This window comes from Bombina bombina, chromosome 8 (assembly GCF_027579735.1).
Source record: "Bombina bombina isolate aBomBom1 chromosome 8, aBomBom1.pri, whole genome shotgun sequence".
Classification (NCBI taxonomy): domain Eukaryota; kingdom Metazoa; phylum Chordata; class Amphibia; order Anura; family Bombinatoridae; genus Bombina; species Bombina bombina.
Genome location: NC_069506.1, coordinates 283953928 through 283968984, shown reverse-complemented (window position 1 = coordinate 283968984; position 15057 = coordinate 283953928). Strand labels below are relative to the sequence as shown.

Sequence of the window (15057 nt, the reverse complement as noted above, 5' to 3'; positions counted from 1 at the left end):
GCTAGTCACCCCAGAACTATACAGTGCGTTTGCTACAGATACACTAACAGATCTCTGCAGCTAGTCATCCCAGAACTATACAGTGTGTTTGCTACAGATACACTAACCGATCTGCAGCTAGTCACCCCAGAACTATACAGTGCGTTTGCTACAGATACACTAACATATCTCTGCAGCTGGTCACCCCAGAAGTATATAGTGTGTTTGCTACAGATACACTAACCAATCTGCAGCTGTGCACTTCGCATGGGAGCAGATGTTTTCAAAAAGTAACTTTGCTCTGAGACTTCTAATAATCTTGAATCCTTTTTTCTGTTGAATATATATTTACAGACCATATAGTGCCGGTGTCTTAAATTAATATGTCTACCATTGGAATTTCACTACCGCGTCACTTCCGGTGACGTGTAGTCAGCTGCTGGAGGGTTGTGGCGCTCTCTGCGCATGTTTAAGGCACAATAAACAGCGCTCACTGGAGGCCCAACCTCCTACAAACAGCTGACAACTTACTTTAGAACACCGGTGTTCAGTTGTCTACCGCGTAGGAATTACCGCCCGATCGCTTACAGATTTCATTTTGAAATAGTCTCCATAACACAGATTTCTCCAACATAGGTGTGTCCGGTCCACGGCGTCATCCTTACTTGTGGGATATTCTCTTCCCCAACAGGAAATGGCAAAGAGCCCAGCAAAGCTGGTCACATGATCCCTCCTAGGCTCCGCCTACCCCAGTCATTCTCTTTGCCGTTGTACAGGCAACATCTCCACGGAGATGGCTTAGAGTTTTTTAGTGTTTAACTGTAGTTTTTATTATTCAATCAAGAGTTTGTTATTTTGAAATAGTGCTGGTATGTACTATTTACTCAGAAACAGAAAAGAGATGAAGATTTCTGTTTGTATGAGGAAAATGATTTTAGCAACCGTCACTAAAATCCATGGCTGTTCCACACAGGACTGTTGAGAGCAATTAACTTCAGTTGGGGGAACAGTGAGCAGTCTCTTGCTGCTTGAGGTATGACACATTCTAACAAGACGATGTAATGCTGGAAGCTGTCATTTTCCCTATGGGATCCGGTAAGCCATGTTTATTAAGATCGTAAATAAGGGCTTCACAAGGGCTTATTAAGACTGTAGACTTTTTCTGGGCTAAATCGATTCATTATTAACACATATTTAGCCTTGAGGAATCATTTATTCTGGGTATTTTGATATAATAATATCGGCAGGCACTGTTTTAGACACCTTATTCTTTAGGGGCTTTCCCAAATCATAGGCAGAGCCTCATTTTCGCGCCGGTGTTGCGCACTTGTTTTTGAGAGGCATGACATGCAGTCGCATGTGAGAGGAGCTCTGATACTTAGAAAAGACTTTCTGAAGGCGTCATTTGGTATCGTATTCCCCTTTGGGCTTGGTTGGGTCTCAGCAAAGCAGATACCAGGGACTGTAAAGGGGTTAAAGTTAAAAACGGCTCCGGTTCCGTTATTTTAAGGGTTAAAGCTTCCAAATTTGCTGTGCAATACTTTTAAGGCTTTAAGACACTGTGGTGAAAATTTGGTGAATTTTGAACAATTCCTTCATGTTTTTTCGCAATTGCAGTAATAAAGTGTGTTCAGTTTAAAATTTAAAGTGACAGTAACGGTTTTATTTTAAAACGTTTTTTGTACTTTGTTATCAAGTTTATGCCTGTTTAACATGTCTGAACTACCAGATAGACTGTGTTCTGAATGTGGGGAAGCCAGAATTCCCATTCATTTAAATAAATGTGATTTATGTGACAATGACAATGATGCCCAAGATGATTCCTCAAGTGAGGGGAGTAAGCATGGTACTGCATCATTCCCTCCTTCGTCTACACGAGTCTTGCCCACTCAGGAGGCCCCTAGTACATCTAGCGCGCCAATACTCCTTACTATGCAACAATTAACGGCTGTAATGGATAATTCTGTCAAAAACATTTTAGCCAAAATGAACACTTATCAGCGTAAGCGCGACTGCTCTGTTTTAGATACTGAAGAGCATGACGACGCTGATAATAATGGTTCTGAAGGGCCCCTAACCCAGTCTGATGGGGCCAGGGAGGTTTTGTCTGAGGGAGAAATTACTGATTCAGGGAACATTTCTCAACAAGCTGAACCTGATGTGATTACGTTTAAATTTAAGTTGGAACATCTCCGCATTCTGCTTAAGGAGGTATTATCCACTCTGGATGATTGTGACAAGTTGGTCATCCCAGAGAAACTATGTAAAATGGACAAGTTCCTAGAGGTCCCGGGGCTCCCAGAAGCTTTTCCTATACCCAAGCGGGTGGCGGACATTGTTAATAAAGAATGGGAAAGGCCCGGTATTCCTTTTGTCCCTCCCCCCATATTTAAAAAATTGTTTCCTATGGTCGACCCCAGAAAGGACTTATGGCAGACAGTCCCCAAGGTCGAGGGAGCGGTTTCCACTTTAAACAAACGCACCACTATACCCATAGAGGATAGTTGTGCTTTCAAAGATCCTATGGATAAAAAATTAGAAGGTTTACTTAAAAAGATGTTTGTTCAGCAGGGTTACCTTCTACAACCAATTTCATGCATTGTCCCTGTAGCTACAGCCGCATGTTTCTGGTTCGATGAGCTGATAAAGGCGGTCGATAGTGATTCTCCTCCTTATGAGGAGATTATGGACAGAATCAATGCTCTCAAATTGGCTAATTCTTTCACCCTAGACGCCACTTTGCAATTGGCTAGGTTAGCGGCTAAGAATTCTGGGTTTGCTATTGTGGCGCGCAGAGCGCTTTGGTTGAAATCTTGGTCAGCTGATGCGTCTTCCAAGAACAAGCTACTTAACATTCCTTTCAAGGGGAAAACGCTGTTTGGCCCTGACTTGAAAGAGATTATCTCTGATATCACTGGGGGTAAGGGCCACGCCCTTCCTCAGGATCGGCCTTTCAAGGCAAAAAATAAACCTAATTTTCGTCCCTTTCGTAGAAATGGACCAGCCCAAAGTGCTACGTCCTCTAAGCAAGAGGGTAATACTTCTCAAGCCAAGCCAGCTTGGAGACCAATGCAAGGCTGGAACAAGGGAAAGCAGGCCAAGAAACCTGCCACTGCTACCAAGACAGCATGAAATGTTGGCCCCCGATCCGGGACCGGATCTGGTGGGGGGCAGACTCTCTCTCTTCGCTCAGGCTTGGGCAAGAGATGTTCTGGATCCTTGGGCGCTAGAAATAGTCTCCCAAGGTTATCTTCTGGAATTCAAGGGGCTTCCCCCAAGGGGGAGGTTCCACAGGTCTCAGTTGTCTTCAGACCACATAAAAAGACAGGCATTCTTACATTGTGTAGAAGACCTGTTAAAAATGGGAGTGATTCATCCTGTTCCATTAAGAGAACAAGGGATGGGGTTCTACTCCAATCTGTTCATAGTTCCCAAAAAAGAGGGAACGTTCAGACCAATCTTAGATCTCAAGATCTTAAACAAGTTTCTCAAGGTTCCATCGTTCAAGATGGAAACCATTCGAACTATTCTTCCTTCCATCCAGGAAGGTCAATTCATGACCACAGTGGATTTAAAGGATGCGTATCTACATATTCCTATCCACAAGGAACATCATCGGTTCCTAAGGTTCGCATTCCTGGACAAGCATTACCAGTTCGTGGCGCTTCCTTTCGGATTAGCCACTGCTCCAAGGATTTTCACAAAGGTACTAGGGTCCCTTCTAGCTGTGCTAAGACCAAGGGGCATTGCTGTAGTACCTTACTTGGACGACATTCTGATTCAAGCGTCGTCCCTTCCTCAAGCAAAGGCTCACACGGACATTGTTCTGGCCTTTCTCAGATCTCACGGATGGAAAGTGAACGTGGAAAAGAGTTCTCTATCTCCGTCAACAAGGGTTCCCTTCTTGGGAACAATAATAGACTCCTTAGAAATGAGGATTTTTCTGACAGAGGCCAGAAAAACAAAACTTCTAGACTCTTGTCGGATACTTCATTCCGTTCCTCTTCCTTCCATAGCGCAGTGCATGGAAGTGATCGGTTTGATGGTAGCGGCAATGGACATAGTTCCTTTTGCGCGCATTCATCTAAGACCATTACAACTGTGCATGCTCAGTCAGTGGAATGGGGACTATACAGACTTGTCTCCGAAGATACAAGTAAATCAGAGGACCAGAGACTCACTCCGTTGGTGGCTGTCCCTGGACAACCTGTCACAAGGGATGACATTCCGCAGACCGGAGTGGGTCATCGTCACGACCGACGCCAGTCTGATGGGCTGGGGCGCGGTCTGGGGATCCCTGAAAGCTCAGGGTCTTTGGTCTCGGGAAGAATCTCTTCTACCGATAAATATTCTGGAACTGAGAGCGATATTCAATGCTCTCAAGGCTTGGCCTCAGCTAGCGAGGGCCAAGTTCATACGGTTTCAATCAGACAACATGACAACTGTTGCGTACATCAACCATCAGGGGGGAACAAGGAGTTCCCTAGCGATGGAAGAAGTGACCAAAATCATTCTATGGGCGGAGTCTCACTCCTGCCACCTGTCTGCTATCCACATCCCAGGAGTGGAAAATTGGGAAGCGGATTTTCTGAGTCGTCAGACATTGCATCCGGGGGAGTGGGAACTCCATCCGGAAATCTTTGCCCAAGTCACTCAGCTGTGGGGCATTCCAGACATGGATCTGATGGCCTCTCGTCAGAACTTCAAAGTTCCTTGCTACGGGTCCAGATCCAGGGATCCCAAGGCGGCTCTAGTGGATGCACTAGTAGCACCTTGGACCTTCAAACTAGCTTATGTGTTCCCGCCGTTTCCTCTCATCCCCAGGCTGGTAGCCAGGATCAATCAGGAGAGGGCGTCGGTGATCTTGATAGCTCCTGCGTGGCCACGCAGGACTTGGTATGCAGATCTGGTGAATATGTCATCGGCTCCACCTTGGAAGCTACCTTTGAGACGAGACCTTCTTGTTCAGGGTCCGTTCGAACATCCGAATCTGGTTTCACTCCAGCTGACTGCTTGGAGATTGAACGCTTGATCTTATCGAAGCGAGGGTTCTCAGATTCTGTTATCGATACTCTTGTTCAGGCCAGAAAGCCTGTAACTAGAAAGATTTACCACAAAATTTGGAAAAAATATATCTGTTGGTGTGAATCTAAAGGATTCCCTTGGGACAAGGTTAAGATTCCTAAGATTCTATCCTTCCTTCAAGAAGGATTGGAAAAAGGATTATCTGCTAGTTCCCTGAAGGGAAAGATTTCTGCCTTGTCTGTGTTACTTCACAAAAAGCTGGCAGCTGTGCCAGATGTTCAAGCCTTTGTTCAGGCTCTGGTTAGAATCAAGCCTGTTTACAAAATTTTGACTCCTCCTTGGAGTCTCAACCTAGTTCTTTCAGTTCTTCAGGGGGTTCCGTTTGAACCCTTACATTCCGTTGATATTAAGTTATTATCTTGGAAAGTTTTGTTTTTGGTTGCAATTTCTTCTGCTAGAAGAGTTTCAGAATTATCTGCTCTGCAGTGTTCTTCTCCTTATCTGGTGTTCCATGCAGATAAGGTGGTTTTACGTACTAAACCTGGTTTTCTTCCAAAAGTTGTTTCTAACAAAAACATTAACCAGGAGATTATCGTACCTTCTCTGTGTCCGAAACCAGTTTCAAAGAAGGAACGTTTGTTGCACAATTTGGATGTTGTTCGCGCTCTAAAATTCTATTTAGATGCTACAAAGGATTTTAGACAAACATCTTCCTTGTTTGTTGTTTATTCCGGTAAAAGGAGAGGTCAAAAAGCAACTTCTACCTCTCTCTCTTTCTCCAACATAGGTGTGTCCGGTCCACGGCGTCATCCTTACTTGTGGGATATTCTCTTCCCCAACAGGAAATGGCAAAGAGCCCAGCAAAGCTGGTCACATGATCCCTCCTAGGCTCCGCCTACCCCAGTCATTCTCTTTGCCGTTGTACAGGCAACATCTCCACGGAGATGGCTTAGAGTTTTTTAGTGTTTAACTGTAGTTTTTATTATTCAATCAAGAGTTTGTTATTTTAAAATAGTGCTGGTATGTACTATTTACTCAGAAACAGAAAAGAGATGAAGATTTCTGTTTGTATGAGGAAAATGATTTTAGCACCGTAACTAAAATCCATGGCTGTTCCACACAGGACTGTTGAGAGCAATTAACTTCAGTTGGGGGAACAGGGTGCAGTCTCTTACTGCTTGAGGTATGACACATTCTAACAAGACGATGTAATGCTGGAAGCTGTCATTTTCCCTATGGGATCCGGTAAGCCATGTTTATTAAGATAGTAAATAAGGGCTTCACAAGGGCTTATTAAGACTGTAGACTTTTTCTGGGCTAAATCGATTCATTATTAACACATATTTAGCCTTGAGGAATCATTTAATCTGGGTATTTTGATAAGATTATATCGGCAGGCACTGTTTTAGACACCTTATTCTTTAGGGACTTTCCCTAATCATTGTCAGAGCCTCATTTTCGCGCCGGTATGGCGCACTTGTTTTTGAGAACAATGGCATGCAGCTGCATGTGTGTGGAGCTCTGATACATAGAAAAGTCTTTCTGAAGGCATCATTTGGTATCGTATTCCCCTTTGGGCTTGGTTCGTGGCGTTTTCTTTCGGATTAGCCACTGCTCCTAGGATTTTCTCATAGGTACTAGGGTCCCTTCTGGCGGTGCTAAGACCAAGGGGCATTGCTGTAGTACCTTACTTGGACGACATTCTGATTCGAGCGTCGTCCCTTCCTCAAGTAAAGGCTCACACGGACATTGTCCTGGCCTTTCTCAGATCTCACGGATGGAAAGTGAACGTGGAAAAGAGTTCTCTATCTCCGTCAACGAGGGTTCCCTTCTTGGGAACTATAATAGACTCCTTAGAAATGAGGATTTTTCTGACAGAAGCCAGAAAAACAAAACTTCTAGACTCTTGTCGGATACTTCATTCCGTTCCTCTTCCTTCCATAGCGCAGTGCATGGAAGTGATAGGTTTGATGGTAGCGGCAATGGACATAGTTCCTTTTGTGCGCATTCATCTAAGACCATTACAACTGTTCATGCTCAGTCAGTGGAATGGGGACTATTCAGACTTGTCTCCGAAGATACAAGTAAATCAGAGGACAAGAGACTCATTCCGTTGGTGGCTGTCCCTGGACAACCTGTCACAAGGGATGACCTTCCGCAGACCAGAGTGGGTCATTGTCACGACCGACGCCAGTCTGATGGGCTGGGGCGCGGTCTGGGGATCCCTGAAAGCTCAGGGTCTTTGGTCTCGGGTAGAATCTCTTCTACCGATAAATATTCTGGAACTGAGAGCGATATTCAATGCTCTCAAAGCTTGGCCTCAGCTAGCGAGGGCCAAGTTCATACATCAACCATCAGGGGGGAACAAGGAGTTCCCTAGCGATGGAAGAAGTGACCAAAATCATTCTATGGGCGGAGTCTCACTCCTGCCACCTGTCTGCTATCCACATCCCAGGAGTGGAAAATTGGGAAGCGGATTTTCTGAGTCGTCAGACATTGCATCCGGGGGAGTGGGAACTCCATCCGGAAATCTTTGCCCAAGTCACTCAACCGTGGGGCATTCCAGACATGGATCTGATGGCCTCTCGTCAGAACTTCAGAGTTCCTTACTACGGGTACAGATCCAGGGATCCCAAGGCGGCTCTAGTGGATGCACTAGTAGCACCTTGGACCTTCAAACTAGCTTATGTGTTCCCGCCGTTTCCTCTCATCCCCAGGCTGGTAGCCAGGATCAATCAGGAGAGGGCGTCGGTGATTTTGATAGCTCCTGCGTGGCCACGCAGGACTTGGTATGCAGATCTGGTGAATATGTCATCGCCTCCACCATGGAAGCTACCTTTGAGACGAGACCTTCTTGTTCTAGGTCCGTTCGACCCACTCCAGCTGACTGCTTGGAGATTGAACGCTTGATCTTATCAAAGCGAGGGTTCTCAGATTCTGTTATTAATACTCTTGTTCAGGCCTGAAAGCCTGTAACCAGAAAAATTACCACATAATTTGGTATATCTGTTGGTGTGAATCTGCAGGATTCCCTTGGGACAAGGTTAAGATTCCTAAGAGTCTATCCTTCCTTCGAGAAGGATTGGAAAAAGGATTATCTGCAAGTTCCTTGATGGGACAGATTTCTGCCTTGTCTGTGTTACTTCACAAAAAGCTGGCAGCTGTGCCAGATGTTCTAGCCTTTGTTCAGGCTCTGGTTAGAATCAAGCCTGTTTACAAAATTTTGACTCCTCCTTGGAGTCTCAACCTAGTTCTTTCAGTTCTTCAGGGGGTTCCGTTTGAACCCTTACATTCCGTTGATATTAAGTTATTATCTTGGAAAGTTTTGTTTTTGGTTGCAATTTCTTCTGCTAGAAGAGTTTCAGAATTATCTGCTCTGCAGTGTTCTTCTCCTTATCTGGTGTTCCATGCAGATAAGGTGGTTTTGCGTACTAAACCTGGTTTTCTTCCAAAAGTTGTTTCTAACAAAAACATTAACCAGGAGATAGTTGTGCCTTCTTTGTGTCCTAATCCAGTTTCAAAGAAGGAACGTTTGTTGCACAACTTGGATGTAGTTCGTGCTCTCAAATTTTACTTAGCAGCTACTAAGGATTTCAGACAAACTTTGTCTTTGTTTGTTGTTTATTCTGGTAAACGGAGAGGTCAAAAAGCAACTTCTACCTCTCTCTCCTTCTGGATTAAAAGCATTATCCGATTGGCTTATGAGACTGCCGGACGGCAGCCTCCTGAAAGAATCACAGCTCACTCCACTAGGGCTGTGGCTTCCACATGGGCCTTCAAGAACGAGGCTTCTGTTGATCAGATATGTAAGGCAGCGACTTGGTCTTCACTGCACACTTTTTCTAAATTTTACAAATTTGATACTTTTGCTTCTTCTGAGGCTATTTTTGGGAGAAAGGTTTTGCAAGCCGTGGTGCCTTCCATTTAGGTGACCTGATTTGCTCCCTCCCTTCATCCGTGTCCTAAAGCTTTGGTATTGGTTCCCACAAGTAAGGATGACGCCGTGGACCGGACACACCTATGTTGGAGAAAACAGAATTTATGTTTACCTGATAAATTACTTTCTCCAACGGTGTGTCCGGTCCACGGCCCGCCCTGGTTTTTTTAATCAGGTCTGATAATTTATTTTCTTTAACTACAGTCACCACGGTAACATATGGTTTCTCCTATGCAAATATTCCTCCTTAACGTCGGTCGAATGACTGGGGTAGGCGGAGCCTAGGAGGGATCATGTGACCAGCTTTGCTGGGCTCTTTGCCATTTCCTGTTGGGGAAGAGAATATCCCACAAGTAAGGATGACGCCGTGGACCGGACACACCGTTGGAGAAAGTAATTTATCAGGTAAACATAAATTCTGTTTTTTGGATTAAAAGCATCATCAGATTGGCTTACGAGACTGCCGGACGGCAGCCTCCCGAAAGAATCACGGCTCATTCCACTAGGGCTGTGGCTTCCACATGGGCCTTCAAGAACGAGGCTTCTGTTGATCAGATATGTAGGGCAGCGACTTGGTCTTCACTGCACACTTTTACCAAATTTTACAAGTTTGATACTTTTGCTTCTTCTGAAGCTATTTTTGGGAGAAAGGTTTTGCAAGCCGTGGTGCCTTCCATTTAGGTGACCTGATTTGCTCCCTCCCTTCATCCGTGTCCTAAAGCTTTGGTATTGGTTCCCACAAGTAAGGATGACGCCGTGGACCGGACACACCTATGTTGGAGAAAACAGAATTTATGTTTACCTGATAAATTTCTTTCTCCACGGGTGTGTCCGGTCCACGGCCCGCCCTGGTTTTTTTAATCAGGTCTGATAATTTATTTTCTTTAACTACAGTCACCACGGTACCATATGGTTTCTCCTATGCAAATATTCCTCCTTAACGTCGGTCGAATGACTGGGGTAGGCGGAGCCTAGGAGGGATCATGTGACCAGCTTTGCTGGGCTCTTTGCCATTTCCTGTTGGGGAAGAGAATATCCCACAAGTAAGGATGACGCCGTGGACCGGACACACCGTTGGAGAAAGAAATTTATCAGGTAAACATAAATTCTGTTTTCCGATCGCTTACAGATTTCATTTTGAAATAGTCTCCATAACACAGATTTCCGATCACTTACAGATTTCATTTTGAAATAGTCTCCATAACACAGATTTCATTATGAAATAGGAACTAAATACAGCAAGTACTCTCTGTCCTCTCCATAACACAGATTTCATTTTGCAATCATTTTGAAATAGGAACTAAATACAGCAAGTACTCTCTGTCCTCTCCATAACACAGATTTCATTTTGCAATCATTTTGAAATAGGAACTAAATACAGCAAGTAAAAACTTTTTCGCCGTTCTATACCTTTATAGCAATATCTCAAATTAGTAAACGCTGTACCGTGCTGTATTTTTGTGTATTTTGCTATAAAGGTATAGAACGGCAAAAAAAGAAATAAATACAGCAAGTAAAAACTATTTCAAAACTATTGCAAAATAAAATCTGTGTTATGGAGAGAAGGACAGAACGATCAGGCGCCAATTCCTACGCGGTACACAACTTACTTTACAACACCGATGTTCTCAAGTAAGTTGTCAGCTATTCTGCCTTAAACAGCTGTTTGTAGGAGGTTGGGACTCTAGCGCATGAGCAGTGAGTGCCACAAACCTCCAGCAGCTGATTCAAGTCACCGGAAGTGACGCGGTAGTCACATTCCTACGCGGTAGACAACTAACTTTAGAACACCGGGAAATGGCTGCATACTGTTGGCCTGAGGCTTGCCAATACACTGACAATACCTTAAAGCACTGCAGTCTGGGTAATAAATGGGCACCTTACAGCTGGGATCTCCTTCTGCACCTACTTTACTGCAGGTGTTTTTAGTCTAGACAACCTGTGAAAAACTGTAAAAGCATGTGAGGTGTTGGTATGAAGAGGCTGTCAGTTTGCCTGTTGGCAGAATGAAGAGACATTTAATATCTGTCCTCAGTTGTTAGCTACGGGTACATTAGACAAGGGACGTATCCGCTTAATCCATGGAAGTGGCACTCGGAAAGTGAAACACTTTATTATGTCTCATCGTGTCACTTGGGTCTCTTTCCCTTATCAGTACACAACATTAAAATATTATTGTGGTGATTTTATTAGTAGTTTTCTAAAAATGTAATTATCAATTTTTAGTTTTCATCAGCCAGTCTGACATAGCTCACTTCTTGTAAAACATCAAAAGGGCATATTTAACTAAAGCTTTTAATTGGCACAATCATGGGCCCATTAGTTAATTCAAAGGGGCCGAATTATCAAATGCCGGCATTCATCGATGTCTGACCGATTTGATCCGCTGAGCGGATCATGTCGGACAGACCAATGATAAATCGGCCCCTTGGATTCGAACTCATCGTCCTGAGTACTTACAATCTAAAAAAAAAAAAAAAATGAACATGTAGCAATGCGTAGTACTGACCATAGGGATCACTCTATTTTACAGATGAGACCAGCAATATAAGCTTCAGAAGATTTATTCAGATTTTGATAAATTATTTTACATCAACTTGAGAGTCAGTTGAGAGCTAATACAGACATTTAATTAGCTTACAGCGGACAAAGGGCTTCCAGAGAGGAGCTGTCACAGTAAAACCAATTTAAAGACAGACAGAAAACACATCTATTGTATTTTATCTCTGATTTAGATTCCCATTGCTCAAAAGATAGTAAAAAACACCTAAGATATAAAATATGTAATTTTAGCAAAAAATATGTATTTCTTTCCTAAGACATGGATAGTCCACGATGTCATTCCATTTACTAGTGGGATATTCAACAGGCAGAGAGCACCCCAGCAAAGCTGTTAAGTGTAACTTCCCTTATCCATAATCCCCAGTCATTCTCTTTGCCTCTGTCAATGGAGGTTGTGCAAAGTCGGTATCTGAAGATAAATTGTACTTTTATGGGTATTTTTCCCTGCAAGCAAGGACTGGGGTCTAGCTGTGTCCACATCAATCTCTTGAGTAAGAGTAGTGGTGCCTTTTAGCAGTTAGAAGGCGGTGAAGTAGTCCTTACTTTACTTCTAATAAGTTTGCTACCCTTTTGTTGAATGCCAGGGTTGGTGACTCTGATCTTTCTCTTACTACAGGTCCATGACGGAGCGCAGTACCTGCCACACCTATGTAGCTACTTTCTCCCCTGCAGCCGGATCCACAGGCAAGTGTCTCTCCCTTTCTAGTTTAGAAAGGACAGCACTCAAGAGGTTAAACCTCCAGTGAATCTCATTATGGGACAGAGTTACCCTGCTGTCATGGGGTACAGTGTTGGGGCAGATTTTTTTGGGTCAAAAGGGACAAAAATTAGTTGGCACTTTAGGTATGAGGATGAGAGACTTTAGGGGTTAATCCCCTTAATTCTTGGCAGTATATGTGGCCTATTAATATTATATTGCAACATATTTGGGAGTTATTTCTTATTGTTGCTGGTTTTAAATTCTCACCAGAGGGAGCTAACAGTTTTATAAGCTTATACAGCCGTGGGAACAAACAGCTTTTAAAGCTTATACAGCAGTTTGTTTCGTTTGTTTCGCGCCAGTATGTGTGGCACAGTTTATATTCCCGGCCGCTCACGTGTCCTCCACACTTCCGGTTTTACAGAGCGGACTTTTGTGAGCTCAGAAAGCCGGTCTGCAATTTGAAGAGGTGTCGGCTTTGTTATTTGCCGATCGGACTACCTTCAGTGGCTCTGGATCGTTCACCTGACAGTTCACAGACTTCTGCTTCCTAGTGGGATTTTAACACTGGTCCGGTAGGAACTTCAGATAGTTTGTCTGAAGTTAATTTACATTCGTATTTTTCTCTTCATTATTTACTATTTTTTCAATAAATGTGTGCTATGATTAGAAAATCAGATTGCTCTACCAATGCAGTTTTGTTTCTCATGTTTAGAAAAAACATTAAAATTTAAAGAAAAGATTCTCCCTTCTGAGCCAAGTGTCTCTCAGGATTTTGCTGTGCGTGACATGCTGCAGTTTTCTCCTCAAACGTCCCAAGTCTTAGTTGTATCTCATACTGTGCCTTCTGTGTCCTCTCAAACTCCTGGGGGTGTTTATTTACCTGGGGATTTCGCCGCTCAGATTACTTCAGCAGTGTCAGCGGATTTATCTGCTTTCCCTTCTTCGGGGCAAACGTAAGAGGAAATCCCCCTCTAAGTCGGCATTAGACAATATTTCTTAATTGTCTGATGAGGAAAATTCTTCAGTAGCTTCTGAAGGTGAAATCTCAGACTCTGATATTTTAGCAGAAAAATCTTATGAATTAATACATTTTAGATTTAAACTTGAACACCTCCGGTTACTACTGAAGGAGGTCCTAGCTACGTTAGACGACTCTGAACCTTTGGTTTCTGTTAACCCTACTAAATCATCTAAACTGGATAGAGTTTATGAATTTCCATCTTCTGAGGAAGTTTTTCCCCTTCCTCTTTTTTTTAAAAAGATGTTTCCTGTTGCTGACTCTATACGTGACTCATGGCGTACTGTTCCTAAGGTAGAAGGAGCTATTTCTACCATTGCTATGAGTACAACCATTCCTATTGCGGATAGTTGCTCTTTTAAGGAACCAATGGATAAGAAGCTAGAGACTTACCTGAAAAAGATGTACATCCATCAAGGATTACAGTGGCAACCTGCGGCGAGTATTGCCATGGTTGCGGGTGCTGCATCTTATTGGTGCAACGCCTTGTCTGATCTTATTTCTGAGGAAACTACGGTATAGGAGATCCAGTATAGAATCAAAGCTCTTAAACTGACAAATACCTTTATCTGTGATGCCAACATGCAAATGATTAGACTTGGAGCTAAGATGTCTAGCTTCACTGTGCTAGCCCGAAGAGCTCTGTAGTTGAAATCTTGGTCAGCTGATGTTTCATCAAAGGCCAAGCTTTTAGCTTTACCTTATAAGGATAAAACTCTGTTTGGACCTGGTCTGGCGGAAATCATTTCAGAAATTACAGGAGGAAAGGGATCTTTCCTACCTCAGGGCAATAAAAATAGACCTAGGGGTCGTCAATCTTCTAATTTTCGTTCCTTTAACAACATTAAGGGACAAAAATCATCCTCTTCTAAACCAGAACAATCCAGGTCCTTTTGGATATCCAACCAGCCCTGGAACAAGGGAAAACAAAACATAAAGCATGAAGGGTCCGCCCCTGATCCAATTTTGGATCAGGTGAAGGGCAGACTTACTTTTTTTTCAAACAAGCGCTGCGGAATCTGTTGGCGCTCTACAAATAACCAATAATAATAATTTGCGATGCCCCAGATCCATGGGCTGTGGACGTAGTATTCCAGGTTTCGAGGCCTATTCTCCCTGGGAGTTATTGTACCAGTCCCTCTAAAGGAACAAGGTCTAGGATTCTATTCAAATCTATTTGTAGTTCCTAAAAAGGAGGGAACTTTTCATCCCATCCTAGATTTAAAGTGTCTCCACAAGTTCCTCAAGGTTCCGTCCTTCAAAATTGAAACTATACTTCCATTCTTCCGTTGGTCCAGAAAGGTCAGTTCATGACGACCATAGACCTAAAGGACGCGTACTTACATGTTCCCATTCACTGGGATCATCACCAATTTTCTGGACAAGCATATCCAGTTTGACACCTAATTAAGGGATGTGGCCCAGAAACGCATAGTGAATATATTGTTTGAGTTGTCTGGCCAGACCAGTAGGTTGCATCTTGCTGTCAACGTTAATTTATTTTTATCGATAGTTTTATGTAATTGTTTTTAAACTATATTATTGTGAAACATTATATCATTGTGAACAGTTCTTTTGTACTTTATTACCAACAGGCATCATTATATTGCCAGTAGGCATTGATGTTTTAAGATACAATCAATTTGTAATATATTTTCAAGTGTTCAAATTGCTACTAAGCTGCGATTGTTTACTCTGCATAAAGGTTGCAACTATGTTTGCATAGGTTGTTTACATTTGAGAATTTAATATTGTATTTTATACATTTGAAATAAATATTAGTATTAATTCTATAATGGTGTTTTGCACAATTACTTGTAGCGCTGTTACCAC

At 43.1% G+C, this 15057-nt stretch overlaps 1 protein-coding gene across 9 annotated transcripts in view; it reads left to right on the top strand.

Annotated features, from left to right (window-relative positions):
* The window catches only part of PKNOX2 (PBX/knotted 1 homeobox 2), a 1550023-nt gene that overhangs the window by 569715 nt on the left and 965251 nt on the right, over nucleotides 1-15057 (top strand). The window lies entirely within an intron of this gene.